The 23,425-nt window shown below is 45.2% G+C and overlaps 2 pseudogenes; both read left to right on the top strand.

Moving 5' to 3' along the window:
• LOC141248367 (cell surface glycoprotein CD200 receptor 2-like) overlaps positions 1–17,959 on the top strand; it is a 64,642-nt pseudogene extending 46,683 nt beyond the window's left edge.
• Positions 17,960–18,950: 991 nt separating this feature from the next.
• Positions 18,951–23,425, top strand: part of LOC141248354 (cell surface glycoprotein CD200 receptor 1-B-like) — a 42,778-nt pseudogene continuing 38,303 nt past the window's right edge.

Here is a 23,425-nt window from a genome sequence, read left to right as displayed (position 1 = left end):
AGGCCCATACACAGACTGGCGGACTGGACTGTAGACAGACTGTCGGGCTGGAGAGTAGACAAGCTGGTGGACAGGACTGGTAGTCAGGCTGGCGTACTGGACTGGTAGTCAGGCTGGCGGACTGGACTTGTAGTCAGGCTGGCGGGCTGGACTTGTAGTCAGGCTGGCGGACTGGACTTGTAGTCAGGCTGGCGGATTGGACTTGTAGTCAGGCTGGGGGGCTGGACTGGTAGTCAGGCTGGCGGGCTGGACTGGTAGTCAGGCTGGCAGCGGGACCTGAGGGCTGAAGCAGAGTTTAACACACAAAGCTACAACCTTGCACGGGCACCTCCATTTTGGAGGAGGTGCCTTTTATATGAGAGGTCCTCCGGCCATTGGTCGGGGACTCCTTAGGACGGCGCGCTCGGCCCCTTTAAGAGGGAGGGAGCGAGCGCGCGCGCGCCCTAAGCACAGTGCCCGGGAAGCTGCGCACGCCGGCAGCAGCAGAAGCAGCAGCGCCGGAGGACGCCGGGCGGGGAGCGCGACGGTAAGAGGGACGGCGTCTCTGCCTGTCAGGGGGCAGAGACGCCGATACTACAGCTTCTACACTATGCAGCTGAATACAGACATGCACCCACCATTAATATATAATTAGTCATTATGAAACCCTCCATTCCAAATACAAATTGTAATCCACCACTGTGCCCCCACTAACTATAAACAGTCACTTTTCCCACCCAATTGTAATGGGTCTGGGAGGTGGAACCTCTGAGCAACTATACAAGGGGGCAGTCCTTGTAAGGAAGCGGGTGGCTCCCAGGGAAGACGGGCAGGTAGTCACGGCAAGTGACAGGGACAGTCCCTGGGTAGAAGGGCAGGTAGTCACGGCAAGTGACAGGGACAGTCTCTGGGTAGAAGGACAGCAGGCTGGTGGCTGGTGAGCGCTCCCAGGTGAGCGGGCGAGAGTCTCTGGACAGGCAGGTGGTCACGGCAAGTGACGGCAGAGCCTCCAGGTAGACTAGCATACAGGTAGCAGGTGGATGCTCCCAGGTGAGCGGCAAGAGTCTCTGGACAGGCAGGTGGTCACGGCAAGTGACGGCAGAGTCTCCAGGTAGGCTAGCAGGCAGGTAGCAGGTGAGCGCTCCCAGGTGAGCGGGCAGGCTGGTCCATAGACAGACTGACAGGTGTCGGAGGGCAGACCGTCGGACCGCAGGCTTACAAGCAGGTAAGCGGGTATCAGGCAGGTATCAAGCAGGAAACTGGCAGGTGACTGGCAGGTAACAGGCAGGAATCTGGCAGGTGACTGGCAGGTAACTGGTAACGGGACCTGAGGGCTGAAGCAGAGTGAAGGCTTTGCAACAACATTGCTCGGGCACCTCCATTTTGGAGGAGGTGCCTTATATATGGTGAAGTCCTCCGGCCATTAGCCGGGGACTCCTTAGGACGGCGCGTGCGGCCCCTTTAAGAGAGGGGGAGCGCGCACGCGCACCCTAAGCACCGTGGCCGGGAAGCAGCGCGCGCTGCCAGCAGAGCGGGAGGAAGACGCCGGGCACGGAGCGGAGAGTTGAGGGGAACAGCGTCCCTGCCTAGCAGGAGGCAGGGACGCCGACGCTACACCAATAAATATATAAATTAGTTAGCACCTGTACTCTTTCCACCAATTCAATACCAGTAACTCTCCTGCATCCTCAACGCTTCCCACTCTGTAACTTCTGCTCCACTGATTCATTATATTTGAATGCCTCCCCCACCCCAATTCATAATATCATGTCCTCTTTCTCTCCCACCCTCACCCTCTATTCATCATTTGCTCTGCCCCACACTCAATTCATCATTTACTCTCCCCATCCCCAATTTGTCATCATTTGTTGTCCCCCACCCTCAATTCATCAAGATTTGCTATACCCCACCCTCAATTCATCATCATTTGATCCCCCCACCCTCAATTCATTATCATTTGCTGTACCCCACCCTAAATTAATCATTTGCTCTCCCACACCCTCAATTCATCATTATTTGCTCCACCCACCCTTAAGTTATCATTTGCTCTCCCCACCCCCCACCTTCAATTCATCATTTGCTGTCTCCTGTCCCCACTCTCAATTCATCTTTTGCTGTCCCACACCCTCAATTCATCATCATTTGCACTCCCCAACCAAGACCATTTTATAAAAAAAAAAGTTTTTCACGCTTACCTCTCATATGAAACCCTGCAGCTCCACTTCTGGACTGGTGTCCTGCCAAGTGGTGTACGTACATGCTGGTGTGAACGCGATGACATCATCATGTACGCGCCATCACCAGTGTGTCACAGAAAAGGCAGAGGGACTCCCTTGGAGCTGCATGGCCATTCAGTTTTAACGGCCATAATCTCCAAAAAGGCTCTCTGCGCTGAGATGGCGCATCAGCGCACAATGTCCTGGGGCCTGGTGAGCAGAAACACAAGAGGGGTGCCCGGACACAGTCTGCTCATCGGGCCCCATACAGCAGTAAGGGCAGTAATGCTCTGATGGCGGCCCTGCCTACAAGCGTAAAAAGGAGTTATACTGTAGTAACCCCATTTACATGCTTTATAAGGTGTAAGGCAGGGTTTATAAGGTGTAAAACTGGTGACACATTTTCTGCTATATTCCCGTTACATTGTTGCAAGCATGCACAGGGATGCTGACAATCATGGAGCGTTATTGCTACTTGCTGCAATATCTCGGAATGTGGTGACGCGGATCATGTGTTTATTGGGGTTTTATATACATTCCCCTATTTGGCCATTTTTTCCAACTACAGAAGAAAATGTGAGTTTAGATGATTCATTTAATATCCGGCATTCATGGTGGAGGGTGAAGCTGTCTATGATGATTTCTTTAACTCACTTTCAGATGTGGTGAGTGTGAGAAGAGGTGATCCTGCTGTTCTGTAGTGTGAGGCTGATCCTGGAGACACATTACTATCAGTTACATGGAAGGTTCATCTATATAATTCATCCTGTGTAATATCATATAAAATAGAGGAAGATAATACAAAGACGTCATACAGCTCCTGCAGCCCAAGGATGAGAAGTGACCATTTATCACTGACGATCAATAACACTCAGATATCTGATGAAGGGATGTATATTTGTGAAATTTCGATTGATAGAGACACAATTTACATATTTTTTTTACTACAAGTATTAGGTAAGAACTGGTGCCATAACCTTTCCTATAAGACTGTTACTCATTTTTTCCTTTGATAGGATCATTCCTGTACATGTCACACGATACACCATCCGATGTAATATTCTTGTCCATGGAAACGTCCCATTGCCCTGTAGATAATATGTGTATTCTTTATTTTTGGGTTTTGTTTTCATACTTGTATTAATATATTTTTTTGTTTTATGCAATTCCCCGACTTGCTCATAGAAAAGCTCCTGTGTTCTTTATGAGAGGGCCGATGCAAAACTCCTCTGAATGTGCTTTATCTCTAGGGAAAACAAATGATTCAGCCACTGAAATCCAACAGATCAGATCCCGCTCCACCTCAAGATCATTGCTTGGGGTATAGATGGAGGCCTCCATAAAGATTATGACCCAACCCGACGTTACTAGCAGACCCAAACCTTTTTTCTCATGTGCCTAGTTAATTTCTCTTGCAGCCCTTGGTCATGTCTTATTGTTAGACCTACTTACATATTTTGAAAAAATGACAATGGCAACAAGGGGAAAAATGTTTTCAAAAACTGACGTAGTGGAGTGATGAATTTCCCTCAATGTGTCCTGAATGTGCCTTATACTGAGCTCCCATATGTTTTCCCAGTGCAGAATTGCTTCAAATTTTCATGCAAATTCTAGAAGTGGAGAGAACCCAATCATACAGATGAATCAAAAATATTTGAATATCATTTATTTATTTAGAAAAAATTATCCAATATTTCCAATATCACATGTCTGTGAGTGACAAAAATATGTGAACCTTTACTTTCAGTATACCATTGTGCAGCAATACTTGCACCTAAACATATCTAGTTAGCTAATGTTAGAGTCGCCTTTAGTTGCTTAGAGGTTATCTTGGGTTCCTTTGTGATCTTGCAGACTATTATACGATTTACTCTTGGATCGATCTGTGTTGGTTTATCACTCCTAGCAACAGTAATAATGGTCTTGAATTTCCTCAATTTGTATACCATCTCTCTGTCCCATAATTGGTGGAGTCCAACCTCTTTAGACATGGTTTTGTCACCTTTTCCAGCCTGGTGAGCATCAAAAATGCCTCTTCTGACGTCCTCAGAAATTTCCTTTGTTTGTTTCATGATACACTTCCACAAACGTTTGTTGTAAAGATCAGACTTTGATAGATCCCTATTGATAGATCGCCCACTCACACCTGATTATCATTTCATTGATTTTACACACATGACTTTAATTTTTTACTTTTGCTACTTACAGACGTGATTTTCCATTTTTTTCACAATAAAAAAGGCAAATCTATAATTTTTGATTCATTTTTTTTCTCTCTGTCTGCTTTTAGGACTTGTGTGAAAATCTCATGTAGTTTTAGGCCAAATTTATGCAGATATATGAAAAATTTTGAAGGGCTCACAAACACTGTAATTAACTTTTACCTGCCCAATAGTGATAGACATCCTTAGACTTAATAAAATAGCTTTTCATTAACTTTCAGTTCAGCCATCATCATACCTAAAATTAAGCAGTTACAAATCACCAGAATGTGGAGCCATCGGTGGGAATCCACCTGCAGAAATCTCTTGGATCCCAGATTCAGTTGATATAAACACTACAAAACTGGAAGATCCAGACCAGACATGGTCAGTGATCAGCACTTTTGATAGAACGAAAATCAATGGAGCTTCAATGACTTGTGTTGTGTCTCATCCAACGTTTCTAAATCCATGGAAAGCAGACATTACTCTCAGTGGTAAGTATTTGTGTGTGCAGATAATACTGAACCTCCACTTTACAAAATGTTACACTCTAAGGCCACATTCACACAATCAGTATTTGGTCAGTATTTTACATCAGTATTTGTAAGCCAAAACCAGGAGTGGGACAATCAGAGGATAAGTATAATAGAAACACAGCACCACTTCTGCATTTTTCACCCACCTACTGAAAGTGTGAATGTGGCCTAAATCTGTGCAAAAAAAAAAATTACAGGATGGAGAAAGAAAATACAATATGTTATTTTGTTTTTTTTCCCTAATTTGAGAAAAGTTAATAGGTGATTACTTTTAAATTACTTTTCAGAATAAACTGTCATGTGTACATGGAGTCTAATGCAATTTCTAGCCATTATAAGACTTGTATCCTCTATTTTCGCCAGTTTTCCCCTCTGTAGCTTCTAGATCTTAATTTGTAATTAACTCTGAGCAGGTAGGAGGAGAACAGCTGCTGTGGTGTCTCCCATACACATCTCAAACATGAGGGATTCCTGCTGCTCTTCTTTCCTTTGTTATCACAGAGAGAAGAAGCAGCAGCATGAAGGAAATTATATAGCGGTACGGATCAGTGTAGATGTAAATCCAGCTCTGGGGAGAGATAATAGACTTGTTAGAAACTCAGCACGATCTTTCTGTGTCTCCCTCTGTTTTCTCTCTCTGCTCCTCCCTCCTTCACCCCTTTCCATAGAAAATAATAGGCTGTGTCACATTACACCTGACAGTAAAGTCAATTTTCCTCATCTTGTCTTGAGCAAGACAGAGTTGAACTGTTTTATCTGAGGATATGGTGAGTAGAGATGAGCGGTGTTCGACTAGAACTGTTCGCCAATCTCAAATTCGAGCTGTTTTGGGCGGTGTTCGAGTTGTTCGACGAACCCGAACGATTTGCAAAAAATTCGGCTGTTCGAGGTTATGTTCGATAACTGTTCGTGCACCAAAAGCGTGTCCTGCATGTCTGGCGCTATTTAGAGCACCAATCATGCAGGGATTGTCTGCCACTCACTGTAATGCCACAGCCATGGTGGTTGTGGCATTACAGTGATTGCCCAAATCGATGGGAACAGTGCCAACAGTGAAACATGAAAAGCCGGCAATTCAGCAGCGGCATACACCTGTACCCGACAATTTAGAACCGAAAGAATAGAGCTTCACACATAGATTAGATAGATATAAACATGTCAGCCACATATATACGAAGTACAGTGAAAGTGCTGCTTACTGTACTTGTCATTTAGCGTAAAGGATTTATCAAAAAAAATAATAGTGTTTTCATGCACCGTCTCTTTAAAAAAGCCGGCCGGCAATTCAGCAGCGGTACCCGACAATTTAAAATAGAAAGAATAGAGAATCACACATAGATTAGATAGATAGAAACATGTCAGTCACATATATATGAAGTACAGTGACAGTGCTGCTTACTGTACTTGTCATTTAGCGTAAAGGATTTATCAAAAAAAATAATAGTGTTTTCATGCACCGTCTCTTTAAAAAAGCCGGCCGGCAATTCAGCAGCGGTACCCGACAATTTAAAATAGAAAGAATAGAGAATCACACATAGATTAGATAGATAGAAACATGTCAGTCACATATATATGAAGTACAGTGACAGTGCTGCTTACTGTACTTGTCATTTAGCGTAAAGGATTTATCAAAAAAAATAATAGTGTTTTCATGCACCGTCTCTTTAAAAAAGCCGGCCGGCAATTCAGCAGCGGTACCCGACAATTTATAACAGACAGAATAGAGCTTCACACATAGATTAGATAGATAGAAACATGTCAGTCACATATATATGAAGTACAGTGATAGTGTTGGTTACTGTACTTGTCATTTAGTATTAAAATAAAGGATTTATTATTAAAAAAATTGGCGTGGGGTTCCCCTTAATTTTAGGCTCTAGCGGAGGTTAATCAGATGGCTGGGGCAGATGTTTGAAGCCTGGGAAGGGGGTAATACCCACGGAGCTTCCCAGGCTACTAATATCAGCCCCCAGCTGAATACATAGCCTTTACTAGCTATTAAAATGGGGGACCCCCCAAAAAAATGACGTGGGGTCCCCCCTAATTTAATAGCTAGCAAAGGCTAGGCAGACAGCTGGGGGCTGATATTAATAGCCCAGGAAGGGAGCCATGAATATTGGCCCCCTCCCAGGCTAGAAACACCAGCCGTCAGCCGCCCCAGAAATGGCGCATTCATAGGATGCGCCAATTCTGGCACTTAGCCTCGCTCTTCCACGCTGCCCTGGTGCGGTGGCAGGGGGTAATAGGGTTGGGGTTGATGTCAGCTTATAATGCCAGCTGACATCAAGCCCAGGTTAGTAATGGAGAGGCGTCTATAAGACACCCCCATTACTAACCCCATAGTCAAAGTTAAAAAAAACACAAACACCCAGAATAAAGTCCTTTAATTGAAATAAAGACACAATCCTTTATTGTTCTAAATTAAACCATACTTACCGTCACGCCCATTCCAGCTGAAGCCAACGATCTCCTGCAATAAAAGAAAAATAATAAAGCAACCTCATCCTTACCTTTCCATGGTTCCCACGACAGCTTCAGCTCTGCTACATCGAGATGACAGGCTGGACCGCAGCAGAACGCTGCCATCCAGCCTCTCATCCCGCAGACACTGAGAAGCGCAGGCTTGCTTGCGCTGCTCAGCGTCTCTCTGTGACGACATCCAGATGAGCCGAGTTCATGTCCAATGAACTCGGCTCACCTCATGCACGTCACTGACAGCGTGGGAAAATTCTCACGCTGAAGCGGTGAGTGCAGGAGAATTCTCCCACGCTGTCAGTGACGTGCATAAGGTGAGCTCATGTCCAATGAACTCAGCCCACCTCCTGCACGTCACTGACAGCGTGGGAGAATTCTCCTGCACTCAGCGCTTCAGCGTGAGAATTCTCCCACGCTGAAGCGCTGAGTGCAGGAGAATTTTCCCACGCTGTCAGTGACGTGCATAAGGTGAGCTCATGTCCAATGAACTCAGCTCACCTCCTGCACGTCACTGACAGCGTGGGAGAATTCTCCTGCACTCAGCGCTTCAGTGTGAGAATTCTCCCACTCTGAAGCGCTGAGTGCAGGAGAATTTTCCCACGCTGTCAGTGACGTGCATGAGGTGAGCCGAGTTCATTGGACATTAACTCGGCTCATCTGGATGCCCTCACAGAGAGACACTGTGGAGCGCAAGCAAGCCTGCGCTTCTCAGTGTCTGCGGGATGACAGGCTGGATGGCAGCGTTCTGCTGCGGTCCAGCCTGTCATCTCGATGTAGCAGAGCTGAAGCTGTCATGGGAACCATGGAAAGGTAAGGATGATGTTGCTTAATTATTTTTCTTTTATTTCAGGAGATCGTTGGCTTCAGCTGGAATGGGCGTGATGGTAAGTATGGTTTAATTTAGAACAATAAAGAATTGTGTGTTTATTTCAATTAAAGGACTTTTTTCTGGGTGTTGTGTTTTTTTTAAATACTTTACTAGAAATTCATGGTGGTCATGTCTAATATTGGCGTGACCCCATGAATTTCGGGCTTAGGGCCAGCTGATAATGCCAAGCTGGCCCTAACCCCTTTATTACCCAGTGAGCCACCGCATCAGGGCCCTGGATGAGTTGGGTACAGCGCCAGAAGATGGCGCTTCTATGAACGCGCCATTTTCCGGGGTGGCTGCGGACTGCAATTTGCAGCGGGGGTGGCCCAGAAAGCTTGGGCCTCCCTGCGCTGCGGATTCCAGCCCCCAGCTGCCTAGTTGTACCTGGCTGGACACAAAAACAGGGCGAAGCCCCACGTCAATTTTCTTTAAATTATTTCATGAAATAATTAAGAAAAAAAGGGCTTCCCTATATTGTTGTGTCCGGCCAGGTACAAATAGGCAGCTGGTGGTTGGGGGCAGCCCGTTCCTGCCTGCTGTACCTGGCTGGACACAAATATAGTGCGAAGCCCCACGTCAATTTTTTTTAAATTATTTCATGAATTTCCTGAAATAATTTAAAAAAATTGAAGTGGGGCTTCGCACTATATTTGTGTCCAGCCAGGTACAGCAGGCAGGAACGGGCTGCCCCCATCCACCAGCTGCCTATTTGTACCTGGCCGGACACAACAATATAGGGAAGCCCTTTTTTTCTTAATTATTTCATGAATTTCATGAAATAATTAAAAAAAATTGAAGTGGGGCTTCGCACTATATTTGTGTCCAGCCAGGTACAGCAGGCAGGAACGGGCTGCCCCCAACCACCAGCTGCCTATTTGTACCTGGCCGGACACAACAATATAGGGAAGGCCTTTTTTTCTTAATTATTTCATGAATTTCATGAAATAATCAAAAAAAAAGTACGTGGGGCTTCGCCCTATTTTTGCGTCCAGCCAGGTACAACTAGGCAGCTGGGGGCTGGAATCTGCAGCGCAGGGAGGCCCAAGCTTTCTGGGCCCCCCCCCGCTACAAATTGCAGTCCGCAGCCACCCCGGAAAATGGCGCGTTCATAGAAGCGCCATCTTCTGGCGCTGTACCCAACTCATCCAGGGCCCTGGTGCGGTGGCTCACTGGGTAATAAAGGGGTTAGGGCCAGCTTGGTATTATCAGCTGGCCCCAAGCCCAAAATTCATGGGGTCACGCCAGTATTAGACATGACCGCCATGAATTTCTAGTAAAGTATTTAAAAAAAACACAACACCCAGAATAAAGTCCTTTAATTGAAATAAAGACACAATTCTTTATTGTTCTAAATTAAACCATACTTACCATCACACCCATTCCAGCTGAAGCCAACGATCTCCTGCAATAAAAGAAAAATAATAAACCAACCTCATCCTTACCTTTCCATGGTTCCCACGACAGCTTCAGCTCTGCTACATCGAGATGACTGGCTGGACCGCAGCAGAACGCTGCCATCCAGTCTGTCATCCCGCAGACACTGAGAAGCGCAGGCATGCTTGCGCTCCTCACTGTCTCACTGTGACGGCATCCAGATGAGCCGAGGTCATGTCCAATGAACTCGGCTCACCTCATGCACGTCACTGACAGCGTGGGAAAATTCTCACGCTGAAGTGCTGAGTGCAGGAGAATTCTCCCACGCTGTCAGTGATGTGCATGAGGTGAGCTCATGTCCAATGAACTCAGCTCACCTCCTGCACGTCACTGACAGCGTGGGAAAATTCTCCTGCAATCAGCGCTTCAGCGTGAGAATTTTCCCACGCTGTCAGTGACGTGCATGAGGTGAGCCGAGTTCATTGGACATGAACTCGGCTCCTCTGGATGTCGTCACAGAGAGACGCTGAGCAGCGCAAGCAAGCCTGCGCTTCTCAGTGTCTGCGGGATGACAGGCTGGATGGCAGCGTTCTGCTGCGGTCCAGCCTGTCATCTCGATGTAGCAGAGCTGAAGCTGTCGTGGGAACCATGGAAAGGTAAGGATGAGGTTGCTTTATTATTTTTCTTTTATTGCAGGAGATCGTTGGCTTCAGCTGGAATGGGCGTGATGGTAAGTATGGTTTAATTTAGAACAATAAAGGATTGTGTCTTTATTTCAATTAAAGGACTTTATTCTGGGTGTTTGTGTTTTTTTTAACTTTGACTATGGGGTTAGTAATGGGGGTGTCTTATAGACGCCTCTCCATTACTAACCTGGGCTTGATGTCAGCTGGCATTATAAGCTGTCATCAACCCCAACCCTATTACCCCCTGCCACCGCACCAGGGCAGCGTGGAAGAGCAAGGCTAAGTGCCAGAATTGGCGCATCCTATGAATGCGCCATTTCTGGGGCGGCTGACGGCTGGTGTTTCTAGCCTGGGAGGGGGCCAATATTCATGGCTCCCTTCCTGGGCTATTAATATCAGCCCCCAGCTGTCTGCCTAGCCTTTGCTAGCTATTAAATTAGGGGGGACCCCACGTCATTTTTTTGGGGGGGTCCCCCATTTTAATAGCTAGTAAAGGCTATGTATTCAGCTGGGGGCTGATATTAGTAGCCTGGGAAGCTCCGTGGGTATTACCCCCTTCCCAGGCTTCAAACATCTGCCCCAGCCGTCTGCTTAACCTCCGCTAGAGCCTAAAATTAAGGGGAACCCCACGCCAATTTTTTTAATAATAAATCCTTTATTTTAATACTAAATGACAAGTACAGTAACCAACACTATCACTGTACTTCATATATATGTGACTGACATGTTTCTATCTATCTAATCTATGTGTGATGCTCTATCTTTCTGTTCTAAATTGTCGGGTACCGCTGCTGAATTGCCGGCCGGCTTTTTTAAAGAGACAGTGCATGAAAACACTATTATTTTTTTAAATAAATCCTTTACACTAAATGACAAGTACAGTAAGCAACACTATCACTGTACTTATTATATATGTGACTGACATGTTTCTATCTATCTAATCTATGTGTGAAGCTCTATTCTTTCTGTTCTAAATTGTCGGGTACAGATGCTGAATTGCCGGCCGGCTTTTTTAAAGAGACGGTGCATGAAAACACTAATATTTTTTTTAATAAATCCTTTACACTAAATGACAAGTGCAGTAACCAACACTGTCACTGTGCTTCTTATATGTGTGACTGACATGTTTCTATCTATCTAATCTATGTGTGATGCTCTATTCCTTCTTGTCTAAATTGTCGGGTACCGGTGTATGCCGCTGCTGAATTTGCCGGCCGGCTTTTTTAAAGAGAGTGTCTTCTGAGCAGTTTGTCAGCTTTTGGACACCTTTGCAGGTGTTTTCTATGTGTTTCTATGTGTTTTTGTTTGCCTGCCATTGGTTTTAACGGTGTTCGACGGTGTTCTAAGGTGTTCGACGAACAGTTGGACGAACAGTTCCTCGAACATCCCGGTGTTCGACGAACCGAACCGAACCCGAACACTACGGGGGTGGCTCAACACTAATGGTGAGTTCCAGATCCATGGGGGAGGGAAAGAAGTGGCTCAGAAGTGAAAAAAGAAGCAGATTTCTCTGATAACATATATTACATTTTTTTTTTATTCGCCTGCACTATTGATTTATGCAAAGTTTGTTTAAAGTACAGTTTCCTTTCAAAGAAATTGTTTCGGGATAGATATTGGTTGCATACAGTATCTCAGTTGGAGAATCCACTGGGGGCTCATTTTCAGGTATTGGCCACTGCTGAAACACTGCTCCAAAGTACAAGTTCAGGAGACTGTCTTATACTCTAGGCAATGATAGACATAACAGATGCTCCTCTCAGGACAGTAGACTCTCTCAGCTCTCTCAAGTCGTTGTCACATCCCGTGGTGGCTTGATTGTGGCCTGGTAATGACACGCAGTGACATGCACTTGTACCTGGATGCACATGCAATTTCAGCCACACTCCTCACATTTCTTTGCTCGCTCTTTATAGCAGATACTTTGTACCAAAAAAATGGCCGGATAAAAAGGAGACTCATTCTTCATCTTTTGGGCTTAACTCTATCTCTACTTAGGCCTTAGGCACCCAAAAAGGTTTCCTTGTCAATCTTGCACACTCTTGAAGTCTACCCAACACAGCTACTGCATGACAGTCCTTCCTACTCAGGCAACAGTCTACAGCCATTTCTTCTGTAGCACTCTTTTCTAAAATCAGGTGTGGTGCCCATGCGGGTTCAGTCGCCACAGAGGTACTGCATCTCACCCAGAGGTGTGGTACCCCACTCTCAGGTAAGGATAGAGTACTGGCCGGGACCCACTCACCGGCATCCAACACTACACCATTCCAGACCAGCAGGCGGGGCAAGATGCATGCATACAGTTCTGAGCCCTGTCCCTGGTTGGAAGTGGGGGGAACCGAGTGAGGGGGAACTATGTAGTGGGTGTGGGTGGAGGAAGTAGACAGGGGAGCACCTTCAGAAGGAGTATAAAAAGGGAACCATCTTGTAGGAGAGAGGAAGGAGAGTTCAGTCTGAGAGAGAGAGAGTTGGGAGCAGGAGCTCTGTAGGAGCTCTGCTCAGGAGGACAGGAGGAAGGAGCGGGCCTAGTTTGGGAGGCCCAGGAGAACAGACTGAGAGAGAGGACGAGAGCAGAGGGAAGGCTCCAAGAGGAACAGAGGGGATCCCAGGGGCACGGAGAGTGCGGAAGCCACCCGTGCGTCCGAATCTATAAGGGCGTAGAGGGATCAGGCCGCAGAGGGGACCGGCCCCTAATTAGTGGAGAACTACAAGGCTCAGCTAGATAACCGGAAGCGACTGTACTTTCAAGGTGCAGCTGCCCAAAACCACAATTATATTGCCGAATAGGTGGCCGCATAAGATTCAGGGGACTGCACGTCGCGCGACAAGATCCGAGGCTACTGGCTTGGGACACTGATTGTGAGGCGCAGGGCAGGAGGGTGAGAGCCAGCGAAGGAAGACGACCGAGGAAGGCACGTAGAACGGGGTCCCATTTAAGTACTCCTGAGATACTTGAGAGATTGCTGAATCCCTTCCTTGGTGAACGCACGATGACATGGGAGGTTACACCCTGGCGCTGGTAACCTGGAGTCTTGAACAACTGTGAGTAAAACATTGAAGACTGCACCCCACTGTGTCCTAGAATTATTGCTGCGCCGTCACCAGCCCCGCACTACACAGCACCAGCAACATCTACCTCATAACATCACTATATCCTGCCCTGGGGCTTAGCTCTGCCTGTGGAGAGCTGTACCAACTCTGCTGCATCACCATCAGCTCCAGAGGATCTGCACCGTAGCGACCCATATAGCCGCATACCACAGGTGGCGTCACGAACATTATATATAAAAACTCTATTCCTTTTACTTTATTCCCCTTTAATTGACCGCCGTGGGTCACGGACCGGGTCACTGCCACCGTGACATCCCCACCACCGACCGGCCCAGCTACCGAGTACCCCATGGCCCAGGGGGTGTGTCACAGGCATCAGCATCATTTAATGTGGCTATTTCTTGTCACTTGTAGACACCCAACTTCTTTCCCAACTAGTAGATGCACAATAAAGAATGAGCTTCGATGCTCCCCACTGATGTAGCAATCCTCTAATGGCGGTACTTGGTACTCTCATGTAAGAAGGGTGGACTGACTGAACCTCACGCTGGAGCTTTATACATGCTCCTCTGTGGCCCTTTCTTAGCCCTAGGCTGATCTCCATAATATTCAGTGATACTCCCTACTACGGATGAGTGAATTAATTCAAAACTAATTGAATTGTTTTAGAATTTTGCAAAAGTCCCAGATTCTAGTGATTCCAAATTTGGGGGAATTTGATTGTCATGTATCCAGAAAAATGATGACTAGCTGGCATTCTTTTTTTTTCTAAATATGTGGGTGGGGAAAGAGTTAAAAAAAATCATACTCGTCTAGTGCCTCATCTATCCCTGCCACAGCAGCTCCCTGACAGTTTACCATTGGCTTTCTAAAACCCCCTCCGCTCCGGCACCAGTCTCCTCTTTATTTTTCTTCAGGCAAGTGAGGAACTAGGTGTGAAGTTTTATTGTATTTTAACCTCTTCCCGGCCTATCTTTTTTTTAAGTATTGGTTTCGGGAGACTTCATAGCTTAATAAATGGCTTTTTAATGGCAATCAGGTATGAATCGATTTGCATACAATAAGTTTGAGCAAATTTTGAGTGAATCTCCCAAATCTGAAATCTCACTCATCTCTACTCACTACTATTTGCTACTAAGATATGCTTCAGGCCTTTCTCCCTGCTGCACAATTTCTCCTCTTTTGTACCATTCTGCAATGTCTTGTTGTTTCGCAGGACGACAGTAATTTTGTAATGGGGTGGCGGATTCTTATTTCAACCTGTAAACTACTTTTTTGGGGGAAATCAGTAAAAAAAAAACATGAGGACCTGCGACATGTCATACTCCTTAATGCAGTGGTCCCCAACCTTTTTTGCACCAGGGACCGGCTTGAAGCAAGATCATTTTTCCATGGCCCAGCAAGGAGCGGGTGGGGTGGGCGGGGCTTTGGTCATATGGGGGCGGGGTAATGGAGGGATTTGGAGTTTAGTGCATACTTATCATATAGTGTAGACCAGGTCCCCGCCAGGAGCTATGCCAGGAGCCCCACATAATGTGCTGTGCCAGGAGCCGCATCACTGAGGCCCCATCACGCCCTGCAGCAGGACAGGGCAGCTGTCCTGACAGCTGCTGTTCAGCTGCATTTACTTCATCCCAGGGGCGGACACAGACTGTAGTGGGCCCCTGTGCAAGAAATTTTTGGGGGCCCCCCCCGCCCTTCATAAGGCAACAAAGTTATGTAAACATAACCCCCCCATGTGCATCTCTCACCCCCCCATGTGCAGCTCACCGCCGTGCATCTCTCATCCCCCTCCGTGCATCTCTCATCCCCCTCCGTGCATCTCTCATCCACCCCCCGTGCATCTCTCATCCCCCCCGTGCATCTCTCACCCCCCGTGCATCTCTTATCCACCCCCCGTGCATCTCTCATCCCCCTCCGTGCATCTCTCACCCCCCCCGTGCATCTCTCATCTCTCCCCTCCCTCCCATGTGCATCTCTCATCTCTCCCCTTCCCCCATGTGGATCTCTCATCTCTCCCCTCCCCCATGTGCATCTCTCATCTCTCCCCTCCCCCCCATGTGGATCTCTCATCTCTCCCCTCCCCACATGTGCATCTCTCATCTCTCCCCTCCCCCCATGTGCATCTCCCATTCCCCCCACTCCTAGTTAATTGTATTTAAAAAAAAATAAAACTTGTTATACTTACCCCCATGCGATCCCTGCAGAATCCTGGCGCTCGTCCAAATCGCTGACACCAGGTTCTCCTGACTTCCGGCCATGTGACGGCGCCGTCACATGACCGGAAGTCAGGGGAATCATGAAGGTGCTGCCGCAGCAGAGCAGCGCTAAGATGTCCCGGACCCGGCGCTTAGCATGCGGCCGGGGGCCCCATGAGGAGAGAGACGCACAAGAGGGGGGCTCCGAGGGGGCTCCTACCGGCCGGGCCCCATACTGGAGTCAGGGCAGTCATGCCCTGATGGCGGCCCTGCTGGAGGCTGGAGGGGCCCCCTCTCCCCGCGGACCGGCTGAAAAACCCCAACGGCCCGGTCCTGGTCCGCGGACCGGCGGTTGGGGACCTCTGCCTTAATGAATAGATAATTGTGACGCTAGTCACTAATCACTGACAAGCCTTGAATCAAGAAGTTCGAGGTCAAAAGCCAGGAGGGTACGTCATAGACAGAGGGGCGAGACAAAGGCATAGTCAGGGCACAGTCAGGGGTCAGAATTCCAAGAAGGTAGCAGGTCACAACAAAAGGGCTAGGCAAACAAGGTCAAAGGCAAATCCGAAGTCAAGCAGCAAAGATCAGAATACAAGACTAGGAGCAAAGAGCACACACACCTCTTGAGCAAAGCTACAATTGGCAGCAATCTGAGACAGAGAGCTGGTTAAATAGCCAGGTAATACCTCTAAATAGGAGACACATGAATGAAGGCCTGGCAAACCCAGGTTCTGATTGGATGGCTAAACTGTCACTCAAGACACAGATAGCTCAGCACGTCCCAGCATACGATTGGACGCCCCTGTCTTAAATTGGACAGCAGAACTGACATTCACTGCATCCAGACACACTGATAAGAAGACTCTAACTTTTTATCTTGGCTTCCAGGTTACAAACTTCAATTTGATAACATCGTGAGATTAATCATCACATTTATCATCACTGTACTCTTCTTCACGAGATTCCTTCTGTATCTTAAAATCAAGTGTCAGGTATTTATTATGATACTTTGCAGTGATATAATAAACCGCAGTTTTCTATTAACATAACCTGACAGCATAGAGAGAGTGTATTTATCCTTACATGCTGTCACATGTCAAAGAATGATAATTGTCAGAAAGATAAATTACAATTTTAGTTCATATCAAGCACTTCAACGGCAATTGTGAATGTCACCGGTTTTAACAACCCCCAAATAAGAAACTGTTGTGCATGTGGTGGCCACAGATGGTTCATCTCTCCTTAGAGGTTGTCCAAAACTTTTACATTGATGCCCTATCCTTAGGATAGATCATCAACATCTGATCGGCTGGGGTCTGACACTCGGCACCCCTGCTGATCAGCTGTTATTGGTGACTTCGGCAGTGGCCACTGGCCGGAAGTACTTACTTGTGGAGCTTGGCCATCTACCTGTAGTGGCCACTGCAGGGTACTACACATCCGCCTCCTATTCAAAGCAATAGGAGGCAGATGTGCAGTAACAAGCCTCGGCCATTACAAGAAGACGGCCAATCTCTACAAGTAAGTACTTCCGGCCAGTGGCCACTGCCGAAGGCACCGATAACAGCTGATCAGCGAGGGTGCCGGGTGTCGGACACCAGCTCATCAGTCATTGATGCCCTATCCTAAGGATAGGGCATCGATGTAAAAGTAGTGGACAACCTCTTTAACTTTCTTGACTGGTTTTCTTTATTTTAGCATTTTGCTATTGTCCTTGTCACTACTGGTAGAATAAGGCTGTACCTGCAGATCAGCAGAGGACATCAGCAGTGTGTTCAGAGCACAAATATTTTCTATTTCTGTGTCTTATTTTACTTTACTGCTTTCATTTATTTTTCAAAAATGCAATGAACATTATACCTTGTGAGAAAGTCACTGGCAGTGTGTCGGAAGGGAGATATGGGTGTGATGTTTCTCCTGCACATTAGGTGTAGAGAGTGTTAACGGCCTAGGTTTACAAGGGCATGTTTTGAGTGGATGGCGAAGTGCAGGGCGGGACGCCATCCACCATATCTCCAGCCAATAACGGCCAATATACGGACTGTGCTGCATCTTTGTATTTTATTTTGCCATTATGCTGAATGGGCTGTGTTTACTTTATGGACTCCAGGACGATTTATGACATTTAATAAATCAACCCGAAATTTAAAGAGACAGTGTACCTTGTCTATTTCTGCATACAGTCGACCAAGCCGTTTTACCACAACCTATATCTATTATTTTGCATAAATCTATACATTGTTCCCATACTTCTGATTATAAAATCACTGGTTTATTATTACATTGAGTGAATTATAATTTTACTATATTTTTTTTTCGTTTTAAAGGGACAAAATATTCCTGGGGATCAAAGTAATGAAGACTGATGATAAGAAAAGATGAAATATATTCATTCGAGCCATCAAATTATCCAGGATGATCTTTTATTGAAATTCTTGTCATTGCTGATTTTTCTTTTTTTTATTTGCTTCAGTAAAGATTTGTGAACTCTTTTAGCGATTATTGTATTGATCATTGGTAGTAATCACTGGTCAGGAATCAAGGGATCTTATTTGTAAAAACCTAAATTCTTTCTTTACATAATGATTCCTTTTCGATCAGAAGAAATCCGAGCATGATGCAACATTTTATGTTCAGCCAAGACTCAATATGCTCCATCTGTTCAATAATGTACACACATAAGGCAAAGTGACCAAATATTCATAATGTGCCATAAAAAAAAATATTACATTTTCTTAAATAATAAAAGCCTAAACACATACCTTTATCTTGCTAAAAGTGTAAAGGTGCATTATACTTAAAAACATTATTATAGAGTGGTCAAGAGATAGTAACCCCTAGGGGATGCAGACATTTTCCTTTCTTTTCCTCTTCTGTTTTTTCCTCATCGCCTTTCAAGACCTTTTTAAATTTCATGTTGACATATCCATAGGAGGGCTTGTTTAATTCAGAACAAGCTGTAATTTTGAATTGCACAATTTGTATGACCCTTTATTTTACTAAACAATGGGGAACATTTTTTTTTAAGTGGGGCAGAATTTAAAAAAAAATAAAAAAATTCTACCATTATTTTTGGATTTTGTTTTTGAAACTCTCACTTTGCGGGTAATTATAGACCACTAGGCACAATATCCATTGTAGAAAAAATATTTGAGGTTCTTCTAAGGGATTATATATAGAAGTGTGTGATAGAAATTAATATTATAAGTGGTAGTCAGCACAGTTGTATGAAGGGCAGTAGTTCTCGCACTACTCTCATTAGTTTTTATGAAGAAGCGAGTAGAAATCTGGACTGATGTGAATGTAGTGTTTTCGGACTTTGCTAAGGAGTTTAACACTGTTCCACATAGGCGCCTAATGGGTAAATTAAGGTTTACAGGCTTAGAAAATAAGATTTGTAACTGGATTGAAAACTGTCTCAAAGATCGTGCCCAGAGAGTGGTGGATGACTGCTACTCCGAGTGGTCTCCTGTTGTAAGCGGTGACCTCAAGGCTCAGTGCAGAGTCCACTATTATTCAACTTCTTTATTAATGGTTGTAAAGGCAAGATTAATAGTATCTTTTCTATTTTTATAGAAGACAACAAACTATATACAGTGGGGAAATAAGTATTTGATACACTGCCGACTTTGCAAGTTTTCCCACCTACAAAGAATGGAGAGGTCTGTAATTTTTATCGCAGGTCACTTCACCTGTGAGAGACAGAATCTAAAAATAAAATCCAGAAACTCACACGATTTGTATGATTTTTACATAATTAATTAGCCTGTGCCCCTTCCCTTTGTCCTTTCCCATCCATCAGTTGAACTTGAAGATGTGTTGTTTTTTTCAATTGTATTAACTATATAAAAAATATCTACTAAAACTTAGTTCTGCAGGTTATGCCATTATAATAATACCAAATGTCTAAAGTATTTTATGTTTACTAGTTACCAAAAAATAAAAAAGTAAAAGAAAAAAAGTTTGTGTAGCCATATTCTGATAGTAACATTTTCATTTTAAGGTCAATAGAGTTGTATCGAGGCTTGTTTTTTTTTCAGGCCATTTGTAATTTTCACGACTATCATTTTAGGATCCATATGACTTTCTGATCTCTATTTATTTCATTTTTTAAATTTTTTTTTAAGGAGAGGTGAATCAATTATACCATTTTCTATTTATTTGTTTTAGCATTCACTAGTGATGAGTTAATCTGCTGAAATTTGCCTTGACACATCCACCCAAATTAAATCAGAAAATTTGATTTAAAAAGTTTTTCTTTGCTGTGATTTGAATGAATCTTATCTTGCTCTCTACACCCAGGAAAATAATGAACATACAGTGGGAAAATAAGTATTTGATACACTGCCAATTTTGCAAGTTTTCCCACCAACAAAGAATGGAGAGGTCTGTAATTTTTATCGTAGGTACACTTCACCTGTGAGAGACAGAATCTTAAAAAAAAATCCAGAAAATCGCATTGTATGATTTTTACATAGTTAATTAGCATTTTATTGCATGAAATAAGTATTTGATACAATAGAAAAACAGAACTTAATATTTGGTCCAGAAACCTTTGTTTGCAATTACAGAGGTCAGACGTTTCCTGTAGTTCTTGACCAGGTTTGCACACACTGCAGCAGGGATTTTGGCCCACTCCTCCATACAGATCTTCTCCAGATGTTTCAGGTTTCGGGGCTATCACTGGGCAACATTGACTTTCAGCTTCTTTCAAAGATTTTCTATTGGGTTCAGATCTGGAGACTGACTAGGCCACTCCAGGACCTTGAAATGCTTCTTATAGGGCCGCTCCTTAGTTGCCCTCGCCGTGTGTTTCGGATCATTGTCATGCTGGAAGACCAAGCCACGACCCATCTTCAATGCTCTTACTGAGGGAAGAAGGTTGTTGGCCCAAATCTCGCGATACATGACCCCATCCATCATCTCTTCAATACGTTGCAGTTGTCCTGTCCCCTTTGTAGAAAAACACCCCCAAAGTATGATGTTTCCCCCACTATGCTTCACAGTTGGGACCATGTTCTTGAGGTCGTACTCATCCTTCTGCTTCCTCCAAACAAGGCGAGTGGAGTTGATATCAAAAAGTTCTATTTTGGTCTCATCTGACCACATGACCTTCTCCCATACCTTCTATGGATCATCCAGATTGTCATTGGCGAACTTAAAACGGGCCTGGAAATGTACTGGCATGAGCAGGGGGACCTTGTGTGACCTGCAGGATTTTAATCCATTATGGCGTAGTGTGTTACTAATGGCAATTTTTGAGACTGTGGCCCCAGTTCTTTTCAGGTCATTGACCAGGTCCTCCTGTGTAGTTCTGGGATGATTCATGACTTTTGTCAGTATCATCCTTACCCTACAAGGCGATATCTTGCATGGAGCCCCAGACCGAGGAAGTCATCTTGTGTTTCCTCCATTTTCTGATAATTGTGCCAACAGATGTAGCCTTCTCATCAAGCTGCTTGCCTATTGTCCTGTAGCCCATCCCAGCCTTGTGCAGGTCTACAATTTTGTCCCTGGTGTTCTTAGACAGCTCTTTGGTCTTGGCTTCTTAAATGAAAACTAACAGGTCTGTGAGAGGCAGAATTCTTGCTGGTTGGTAGGTGATCAATAGTGTTGAGCCACCTCCGTAGTGTTTGGGTTCGGTTCGTCGAACACCGGGATGTTCGTGGAACTGTTCGTCGAACACCTTAGAACACTGTCAAACACCGTCGAACACTGTTAAAACCAATGGCAGGCAAACAAAAACACATAGAAAACACCTTCAAAGGTGTCCAAAAGCTGACAAACTGCTCAGAAGACACTCTCTTTAAAAAAGCCAGCCGGCAATTCAGCATCGGTACCCGACAATTTAGAACAGAAAGAATAGAGCATCACACATAAATTAGATAGATAGAAACATGTCAGTCACATATATAAGAAGTACAGTGACAGTGTTGGTTACTGTACTTGTCATTTAGTGTTAAAGGATTTATTAAAAAAATAATAGTGTTTTCATGCACCGTCTCTTTAAAAAAGCCGGCCGGCAATTCAGCATCTATACCCGACAATTTAGAACAGAAAGAATAGAGCATCACACCTAGATTGGATAGATAGAAACATGTCAGTCACATATATAATAAGTACAGTGATAGTGTTGATTACTGTACTTGTCATTTAGTGTTAAAATAAAGGATTTCTTAAAAAAAAAATTGGCGTGGGGTTCTCTGTAATTTTAGTCTCTAGCGGAGGTTAAGCAGACGGCTGGGGCAGATGTTTGAAACCTGGGAAGGGGGTAATACCCACGGAGCTTCCCAGGCTACTAATATCAGCCCCCAGCTGAATACCTAGCCTTTGCTAGCTATTTAAATGGGGGATCCCCCAAAAAAATGACGTGGGGTCACCTCTATTTTAATAGCTAGCAAAGGCTAGGCAGACAGCTGGGGGCTGATATTAATAGCCCAGGAAGGGTGCCATGAATATTGGCCCCCTCCCAGGCTAGAAACACCAGCCATCAGCCGCCCCAGAAATGGCGCATCCATAGGATGTGCCAATTCTGGCACTTAGCCTCGCTCTTTCCACTGCCCTGTAGCGGTGGCAGTGGGGTAATAGGGCTGGGGTTGATGTCAGCTTATAATGCCAGCTGACATCAAGCCCAGGTTAGCAATGGAGAGGCGCCATGAATTTTTAGTAAAGTATTTAAAAAAAACACAACACCCAGAATAAAGTCGTTTAATTGAAATAAACACACAATTCTTTAATGTTATAAATTAAACCATACTTACGCCCATTCCAGCTGAAGCCAATGTCTTCTGCAATAAAAGTAAAATAATAAACCAACCTCATCCTTACCTTTCCATGGTTCCCAGGACAGCTTCACCTCTGCTACATTGACATGACAGGCTGGATCGCAGCAGAAAGCTGCCATCCAGCTTGCAATGCCGCAGACACTGAGAAGCGTAGGCATGCTTGCGCTCTTCAGTGTCTCGCTGAGACGGCATCCAGATGAGCCGAGTTCATGTCCAATGAACTCAGCTCACCTCATGCACGTCACTGACAGCGTGAGAGAATTCTCCTGCACTTGCGGTGAGCGTGAGAGAATTCTCCTGCGCTCACAGCAAGCGCAGGAGAATTTTCCCACGCTGTCAGTGACGTTCATGAGGTGAGCTGAGTTCATTGGACATGAACTCGGCTCATCTGGATGCCGTCACAGCGAGACACTGAGGAGCGCAAGCATGCCTGCGCTTCTCATTGTCTGCGGCATGGCAAGCTGGATGGCAGCTTTCTGCTGCGATCCAGCCTGTCATGTGAATGTAGCAGAGCTGGAGGCGTCCTGGGAACCATGGAAAGGTAAGGATGAGGTTTGTTTATTATTTTACTTTTATTGTAGGAGATCGTTGGCTTCAGCTGGAATGGGCGTGATGGTAAGTATGGTTTGATTTAGAACATTAAAGAATTGTGTGTTTATTTCAATTAAAGGACTTAATTCTGGGTGATTGTGTTTCTTTTTAACTTTGACTATGGGGTTAGTAATGGGGGTGTCTTATAGATGCCTCTCCATTACTAACCTGGGCTTGATGTCAGCTGGCATTATAAGCTGACATCAACCCCAGCACTATTACCCCACTGCCACCGCTACAGGGCAGTGGGAAGAGCGAGGCTAAGTGCCAGAATTGGCGCATCCTATGGATGCGCCATTTCTGGGGCGGCTGACGGCTGGTTTTTCTAGCCTGGGAGGGGGCCAATATTTATGGCACCCTTCCTGGGCTATTAATATTAGCCCCCAGCTGTCTGCCTAGCTTTTGCTAGCTATTAAAATAGGGGTGATCCCACGTCATTTTTTTTTGGGTCCCCCA

Source organism: Phyllobates terribilis, unplaced genomic scaffold, assembly GCF_046119375.1.
Source record: "Phyllobates terribilis strain yellow unplaced genomic scaffold, ASM4611937v1 Scaffold_2__4_contigs__length_985480577, whole genome shotgun sequence".
In the NCBI taxonomy this organism is placed as follows: Eukaryota; Metazoa; Chordata; class Amphibia; order Anura; family Dendrobatidae; genus Phyllobates; species Phyllobates terribilis.
The sequence above is the reverse complement of the archived record's forward strand: the minus strand, read 5'-3'. Positions and strand labels throughout refer to the sequence as shown.